Genomic DNA, 8,640 nt, shown 5'->3' with positions numbered 1-8,640 from the left:
TGAACTAGAAAATGCTTGGTTAGTAGTGTTATGCATGATTTTTGGGTGATTTGTGAAGTTTGACTATATGTGTAAAACCTTATGTATGAATACTTGCTAACATGCTTAAAGATGGCTAGATAATGATAGTTTAAGAGTATTCATGGCTAACCATACTATGCTTCATTATTTCTTGCAAAATGATGTTGTTGAACATAAGATTTCGGCTACAAAGTGTATGTTTCTTTGATTCTTGCATGATAATCTTGTTGAAATATGTGATTTTCGGTTCAAAAATGTGTGATTATGTTAAGATGAAAACCCTAGAAATCTATGAACTTGTGATGAACTTGTTGAATATGGTTTGAAGATTTCAAAAAGGGCAAAGTTTGATCTATTTTTACTAATAGACTGATTAGGAAAAAGTGTTAGTGAAACCTTATTGGCCATTACTTGATTTGGGCCTGATTACATAGTACAGATTGGACTGATGTATCTGAATCTACACGTGAACATGAAAAGGACAGCATTACGACTCGCAACCACACAGTTGCGACTCGCAACCACAGCGTGATGACTCGAAACCATAGCGGTTGCGACTCGCAACCACAGCATGACAACTCGAAACTACGACGGTTGCGACTCGCAACAACAGCGTGACAACTCGCGACCTCCTGGTTGCGACTCGCAACCACAGCATGACAAGCCGAGACCTCCTGGTTTCGACTCGAGACCACCTGGTTGCGACTGGGCTGTCCACTTTGGTTATTGGGCCATAATGTGTTTGATATGGACTACCTGTTGACTGGACTATGTGTCACTGTTTGATTTCGTAAATATTAGGGCCGGCCCAATAACCCTATGACTGTTTGTATGCATGCTACGTGATAGTTATGTGTAGATTTTTCGTGAATGCTTGTACGCCAAACCTGACCTATACCGGTAACCATGTTAGGACGTGGTGACCAGCGTGTTTGACCAAGTAACCTAATCTGCCGAGCAACCCAAGGTGAGTTCACACACTAAAAGCATGCGTCCCGCGGAGGGACACGAACAAACTACCAACTTTGGGAAAAACACTTTTGACCCATTACTCCGGGGGAAAACAGAATGGGTAATTACTATCTCCGGGGGAGATACGTTTGGATATTATTTATAAATCACAACTAGCCATGCTAAACGAAACTCTATCACTTTAAGTCCCTGCTTACAATACCGATTAATCGCCGGGGGCGAACGGGTTATTAGTTGATAGCGCTATTAGGTTTGACAACCTCACACCGTGACCGGGGGAGATCGGGCGTGAACTAGTAGACCTTGCAACATGGTCAATGACGATAGACATTGACTCGGGGCACGATAATATTCCGTCAACAGTTTCGGTATCTACAGTTTAGTGAGCTTACAGATGGGGTAGCTCCCCACAACGTGATTATAAATGCTTTATCTAAACAACTTAAGTTTTTGGGAAACTAAAACTGGACAACTAGTGAACTCACTCAGCATTATTGTTGACCCCTTTACTGCATGCTTTGCAGGTAACCCGTGACTGAGGAGCTGCTGCTTGGGGATGTGTAGTGTTCGTCAAACCCGTGTGTTGGGTTTATCTATCTTGAACTAAGGACTATCTTTAAAACTTTTTGGTTTATGCTTCCGCTGTCTTGTTAAACTAATTATCGAACTTAAACTACGATGTTGCTAACTACTCTGGATATTAAATATTTCTACTATTAATTCAATGCTCAGTATAATTGGTGGCTGGATCCTGGTCAGTCACGCCTCCAAGCGGTGGTATTCCGCATGTGGATTTTGGGGGTGTGACAGATTGGTATCAGAGCCATTGGTTATAGTGAACTTGGTTTTAAAAAGGGGAAAATCTTTTTGGGAAAACCAGACTATAACCTGTGACTCGCGACGACACTACACTCCAAGTGCAAGGCTCGACACATTTGACCTCATAGCTCGGACCAGTGATTTCTTGTTTGCTTACCTTATGTTTCCTGTTTTACTATACATACTAGTGTGCCTAACTAGATAGATACACCTCTCTCTTCTATCTCATTCTCGCTACATTACGACATCACACTCATACTGTGTTTTCTGGTTATGAAGACAATGAGTGGACGTGGAAGAGGAAACATCAACATGACTCAGGCTCAATTCACTAACCTGCTCAACACGGTGGCTGCAGCTTTCGCAGCTCACCCTGGAGGTAAACTCGTTATCCTAGGATGTTTAGACCCTACCGCCGCAACGCCTTTTTACCCCTAACCCTATACGCTTCGCTTCTCACGAACAGGTCAGCACGCACCTGCGCAACCACCCGTGTGTACCTTCAAAACTTTCATGGATTGCAAGCCTCTCCCTTTCAACGGCACTGAGGGTGCCATAGGTCTTCTGCACTGGATTGAGAAAGTTGAAGCTGTCTTTGCTATCTGTGAGTGTCCCCTTGCGAATTGGGTGAAGTTTGCTACTGCTACGCTTGAAGGAAACGCGCTTTCTTGGTGGAAGGCGCAAATTCAGATGTTTGGATTGGAAACTGCTAATGCTACGGCATGGGAGGATTTCAAGGACATGATTAAGGAGGAGTACTGTCGCCGGGATGACATCCATAAACTTGAGAATGAGTACTATGCGCTTAAGATGGTTGGGTCAGAGATTGAAACCTACACCAAGATGTCCAATGACTATGCTGCTCTTTGCCCAAACATGTCTCGACCCATGTATCGAAGAATCGAGTTGTACGTCAAAGGTTTGGCTCCAGAAATTCGAAGCCATGTAACTTCAGCCAACCTCACTACCATTCAGCCGATCGTTCGACTTGCTCACAAACTTACTGATCAGGCCGTAGAAGAGGGCAGGTTGCCCAAAAGGATCAGTGCTACTGTCGGAACTTCTAGTGACAACAAGCGTAAGTGGGAAGGAAATCAAAGCAAGGATGCTAACCCCACTCAGGCCCCAGCACAGCAAAGGAAAACGGAAAACAACAAGGGCACTCAACAACAGGGTGGCTATCGCGGTAACCACCCCAAGTGCAACAAGTGCAATCGACATCACAGCGGGCCGTGTGGGAAAGGTCAGTGTCAGCGGTGTAACAAGATGGGGCACGAGGCCAAGGACTGTAGAAGCCCACGTCCCATGGGGCAGAACCAGCAGCAACAACATCACGGGAACGCTAAGGGTTGCTTCCAGTGTGGAGCTGAGGGGCACTATAAGAAGAATTGCCCTGAACTGAACCAGAACCGCAACAACAATCAGGGAGCTGGAAACAACGATCAGAACAACAATGCTGGAAATGGTGCTAGAGGAAGGGCTTTTGTGATTGGAGCTGGAGAAGCAAGGAATGACCCCAATGTCGTGGCGGGTAAGTTCCTACTCGATGATCGTTATGTTTCTGTATTATTTGATTCTGGAGCCGATGCTAGTTATGTGTCCCTACGTATTAGTAAGAAGCTTAAGCGTCCGCTTTCGTTACTAAGTTCTCATCATATCGTCGAGTTAGCTAATGGTAGAAACATCGAGGCCTCACATGTCATCAAGGGCTGCAAACTAGAATTGTCTGGTCAGACATTTAGTATTGATCTTTTCCCTGTTACTCTTGGAAGCTTCGACGTCGTCATTGGTATGGATTGGTTATCCGAACATCGCGCTGAGATCCTCTGTCAAGAGAAAGCAGTTCGTATTCCCCGCCGTTCTGGCAAACCCCTCATTGTACAAGGTGGCAAAGGCGGAGAAATCTCCGGCGTTATCTCATTCTTGAAGGCCCAGAAGTGTTTACGAAAAGGGCACACCGCTATCTTAGCACTTGTCACCAACACGCAGGAAAAGGAAAAGAGGATTGAAGATTTTCCGGTAGTACGTGACTATCCCGAGGTATTTCCTGAGGAACTACCTGGACTCCCTCCCCACCGTCAGGTTGAATTCCAAATCGAGCTAGCTCCCGGAGCAGCGCCAATAGCTCGTGCACCTTATCGACTAGCCCCCGCAGAATTGAAGGAACTCTCTACACAACTACAGGAACTATTGGATAAAGGGTTTATCCGCCCTAGTTCATCACCCTGGGGAGCACCGGTACTCTTTGTTAAGAAGAAGGATGGCACGTTCAGAATGTGCATTGACTATCGTGAACTGAACAAGGTTACCATTAAGAATCGTTACCCTCTCCCACGAATCGACGACCTATTCGATCAGTTGCAAGGATCGAGCTACTATTCTAAGATTGACCTGCGATCAGGTTATCATCAGCTAAGGGTCCGTAATGAAGACATCTCCAAAACTGCATTCAGAACTCGTTATGGTCATTATGAATTCCTCGTTATGCCCTTTGGAATGACCAACGCGCCCGCGGTATTCATGGATCTAATGAACCGAGTGTGCAAACCCTACCTCGACAAATTCGTGATTGTGTTTATAGACGACATCCTGATCTACTCGAAAAGTCAAGAAGAGCATGAACAGCACCTACGCCTTATCCTCGAACTCCTTCGCAATGAGCAACTGTATGCCAAGTTCTCGAAATGCGACTTCTGGCTTCGAGAAGTCCATTTCCTTGGACATGTGGTTAACAAGGATGGAATCCACGTCGACCCTGCAAAGATCGACTCTATAAAGAATTGGCCTACCCCTAAGACTCCGACCGAAGTCCGCCAATTCTTGGGACTAGCAGGGTATTATCGAAGATTTATCATGGGATTCTCAAAGATTGCTCAGCCTCTCACGGCTCTTACTCAGAAGGGTATGGTTTATAAATGGGGTGAAGCTCAGGAAACTGCTTTTCAGAAACTAAAGGATAATCTCTGTAGTGCTCCTATTCTCTCGTTACCTGAAGGAACTGACGACTTTGTGGTTTACTGCGATGCATCCATCCATGGGCTCGGTTGTGTGTTAATGCAACGCGACAAAGTTATTGCCTACGCCTCTCGACAACTTAAGACTCACGAAAGGAACTATACTACGCACGACTTGGAACTAGGAGCAGTGATCTTTGCGCTTAAGATATGGAGACATTACCTGTACGGTACCAAGTGCACCATTTACACCGATCACAGGAGTCTCGAGCATATCTTCAAGCAAAAGGAATTAAACATGCGACAACGTCGATGGGTCGAACTCCTGAATGATTATGAATGCGCCATCAAGTACCATCCGGGCAAGGCCAATGTCGTGGCAGACGCCCTCAGCCGAAAAGACACTACGCCCAAGCGCGTGCGAGCGTTACAACTTACCATCCAGTCTAATCTCCCTACCCAGATTCGAAATGCCCAGACTGAAGCTCTGAAACCGGAAAACATCAGGGCTGAGTCCCTGCGAGGATCGAGACAACGACTAGAGCAAAAAGAAGACGGCGCCTACTATGTGGCAGGACGCATTTGGGTCCCACTTTACGGAGATCTACGAGAGCTTGTGATGGACGAAGCCCATAAGTCCCGTTATTCAGTGCATCCTGGTTCAGATAAGATGTACCACGACTTAAGGACCACTTACTGGTGGCCTGGCATGAAAGCCCACATAGCAGCATACGTTAGCAAATGTTTGACCTGCGCAAGAGTCAAGACTGAGTATCAGAAACCAGCAGGCCTACTCCAACAACCAGAAATCCCGAAGTGGAAATGGGAACAAATTTCCATGGATTTTGTTACGGGGCTACCTAGATCCCAACGCGGGATGACACTATTTGGGTGATAGTAGATCGATTGACTAAGTCTGCACACTTTCTGGCCATTAAGGAAACAGACAAGTTTTCTACCTTGGCGGAGATTTACTTAAAGGAAGTAGTTTCGAGGCACGGGGTGCCAACCTCAATTATTTCCGACCGAGACGCTCGTTTTACTTCGGAATTGTGGCAAGCTATGCACAAATCCTTTGGCTCACGTTTGGACATGAGCACCGCCTATCACCCACAAACGGATGGACAGTCCGAACGCACCATCCAAACCCTGGAAGACATGCTTAGAGCGTGTGTGATCGATTTTGGCAAGAACTGGGAGAAGCATTTACCGCTGGTAGAATTCTCCTACAACAACAGCTACCACACTAGTATTCAGGCGGCACCTTTTGAGGCATTGTACGGTCGTAAATGCCGATCACCTCTTTGTTGGGCGGAAATAGGTGATAGTCAACTCACAGGCCCAGAACTGGTGGTAGATACAACGGAAAAGATTTCCCAGATCAGACAACGCATGGCGGCAGCTCGTGACCGTCAGAAAAGCTACGCTGATAAGCGTAGGAAACCGCTAGAATTCCAGGTCGGGGACCGGGTCCTACTTAAAGTCTCACCCTGGAAGGGTGTGGTTCGTTTCGGTAAACGAGGCAAGCTGAATCCACGATATGTTGGACCATTCGAAATTACCGAGAAAATCGGTAAGGTTGCTTATAGATTGAACCTGCCTGCAGAGCTGAGTGCAGTGCACAATGTCTTTCACGTGTCTAATCTGAAGAAGTGTCTGTCGGATGAAACACTCGTAATTCCTTTCAAGGAACTAACCATTGACGAACAGCTACACTTTACTGAGGAACCGATAGAAATCACTGATCGAGAGATCAAAACCCTCAAACGTAGCCAAATACCTCTCGTGCGAGTTCGTTGGAACTCACGACGTGGCCCAGAGTTTACCTGGGAGCGGGAAGACCAGATGAAGTCCAAGTATCCCCAGTTGTTCCCAAACGAAAACCCCAGCACTGAAGCTACAACCGAATTTCGGGACGAAATTCCAAACTAACGGGGGGATGATGTGACACGCCGTTGAAACACGCTAGCTTGGCAGTGGCTGCTTTAACTTTCGGGACGAAAGTTCTTAAAACTTGGGGATAATGCGACACTCTAGGTTTTTCCGAACAAACACCTTGTAATATTTTTGTGTATATATATGTTATTAAATGGAAACGTGATCTTTTTGCATGATATGTGTTGTGTATGTATTATATATATAGGTGTACGCGTATAAACTAGTGAGTCGAGACCATGACTCGCAACCACTCGGTTGCGAGTGGGCCACTCGGTCTCGAGTGGGCCTCTTGGGCCGTAACCGGTTTGGGCCGAAACCCCTTAGCCTACTTTGAAACCTTGCATATAAATCCCCAACATTTCCCCACTTACCTTCATTTGTTACACAACACACAAACACACTCCTTCTATTCTCTCTCAACTAGAAAACCCCAAACAACATCCCATTCTCTTCCAACTTTCGGTTCAAGCTCAAGGATCTCGGACAAGAAACTCGGTCAAGATCATCACTCGGACACTCCATCTTCTCGGTTCCTTTTCTTTGTTTTCGGCTCCTTCTTCTCAACCGGTTAGTGTGATTATTGTGTGCATAGGACTTATGTGTGTTGAATGAACTAGAAAATGCTTGGTTAGTAGTGTTATGCATGATTTTTGGGTGATTTGTGAAGTTTGACTATATGTGTAAAACCTTATGTATGAATACTTGCTAACATGCTTAAAGATGGCTAGATAATGATAGTTTAAGAGTATTCATGGCTAACCATACTATGCTTCATTATTTCTTGCAAAATGATGTTGTTGAACATAAGATTTCGGCTACAAAGTGTATGTTTCTTTGATTCTTGCATGATAATCTTGTTGAAATATGTGATTTTCGGTTCAAAAATGTGTGATTATGTTAAGATGAAAACCCTAGAAATCTATGAACTTGTGATGAACTTGTTGAATATGGTTTGAAGATTTCAAAAAGGGCAAAGTTTGATCTATTTTTACTAATAGACTGATTAGGAAAAAGTGTTAGTGAAACCTTATTGGCCATTACTTGATTTGGGCCTGATTACATAGTACAGATTGGACTGATGTATCTGAATCTACACGTGAACATGAAAAGGACAGCATTACGACTCGCAACCACACAGTTGCGACTCGCAACCACAGCGTGATGACTCGAAACCATAGCGGTTGCGACTCGCAACCACAGCATGACAACTCGAAACTACGACGGTTGCGACTCGTAACAACAGCGTGACAACTCGCGACCTCCTGGTTGCGACTCGCAACCACAGCATGACAAGCCGAGACCTCCTGGTTTCGACTCGAGACCACCTGGTTGCGACTGGGCTGTCCACTTTGGTTATTGGGCCATAATGTGTTTGATATGGACTACCTGTTGACTGGACTATGTGTCACTGTTTGATTTCGTAAATATTAGGGCCGGCCCAATAACCCTATGACTGTTTGTATGCATGCTACGTGATAGTTATGTGTAGATTTTTCGTGAATGCTTGTACGCCAAACCTGACCTATACCGGTAACCATGTTAGGACGTGGTGACCAGCGTGTTTGACCAAGTAACCTAATCTGCCGAGCAACCCAAGGTGAGTTCACACACTAAAAGCATGCGTCCCGCGGAGGGACACGAACAAACTACCAACTTTGGGAAAAACACTTTTGACCCATTACTCCGGGGGAAAACAGAATGGGTAATTACTATCTCCGGGGGAGATACGTTTGGATATTATTTATAAATCACAACTAGCCATGCTAAACGAAACTCTATCACTTTAAGTCCCTGCTTACAATACCGATTAATCGCCGGGGGCGAACGGGTTATTAGTTGATAGCGCTATTAGGTTTGACAACCTCACACCATGACCGGGGGAGATCGGGCGTGAACTAGTAGACCTTGCAACATGGTCAATGACGATAGACATTGA

This window comes from Helianthus annuus, chromosome 10, assembly GCF_002127325.2.
Source record: "Helianthus annuus cultivar XRQ/B chromosome 10, HanXRQr2.0-SUNRISE, whole genome shotgun sequence".
NCBI lineage: Eukaryota > Viridiplantae > Streptophyta > Magnoliopsida > Asterales > Asteraceae > Helianthus > Helianthus annuus.
The sequence above is the reverse complement of the archived record's forward strand: the minus strand, read 5'-3'. Positions refer to the sequence as shown.